Source organism: Myxocyprinus asiaticus, chromosome 29, assembly GCF_019703515.2.
Source record: "Myxocyprinus asiaticus isolate MX2 ecotype Aquarium Trade chromosome 29, UBuf_Myxa_2, whole genome shotgun sequence".
Taxonomy (NCBI): domain Eukaryota; kingdom Metazoa; phylum Chordata; class Actinopteri; order Cypriniformes; family Catostomidae; genus Myxocyprinus; species Myxocyprinus asiaticus.
In genome coordinates this window covers 18,407,243-18,407,991 of record NC_059372.1, presented here as the reverse complement: position 1 = coordinate 18,407,991, position 749 = coordinate 18,407,243, and positions in this window count along the sequence as shown.

The window sequence follows — 749 nt, the reverse complement described above, 5'->3', positions numbered from 1 at the left end:
TCTGTTTGACATGCATTTGATGACAGTTGGATTGAATGACATTGGTGAACCAATAGCCACACTGTTTTCCTGAAACAAAAACTTTGTGCTAGTATTGGGTATGTGTCACAGAATACAGATTAGTATGGAGATTTGGTATGAGGTGGAGGAGAATGGTGAATAGGGCAAAGACAGTGTGACAGTGGTTGTTCTCCTCCAAGGGTCCTCTACATAGTCTCTGATTTTGCACCAAAGTAAACATTAATCTACCATCTACGGAAATATATAATGATCCATGGCTTGGTTTTGAACACAAATATGTTTTTGAAATGGAGGCTCACTACTAAGTGAAAACTGCACAGTATACAATGTGTACTGCTTACTATTTTTAAAAGCATTAAATGAAAAAGTAGGGTTTTGCAAGGATAAACATTTTAAACGTATGCTATATTGTTTCACATGACCTTCTCACATTGTATTTGATTAGTATGTTCAGTTAGCATCTTGGAAATAAATACGTTTTTTTTTTATTATTCATTTTTGCTTAAAAATGTAGTAACATTTGGCAATCCGATCAAATAATAAGTCAAAATAGACATGTTAAAAATTGCAGCTGGAAATACTTTCGGTTCATTCGTCAGACTGCAAAGGGTCAAGTCAAGCGGGGTGGCATTTGAAAGCTTAGAATTTGAGCTTTTCATAGAATATCATACATTTTGCATTTATGTTATATAAAATAACAAAATAAGAGCTGAAAACATCCACATCAC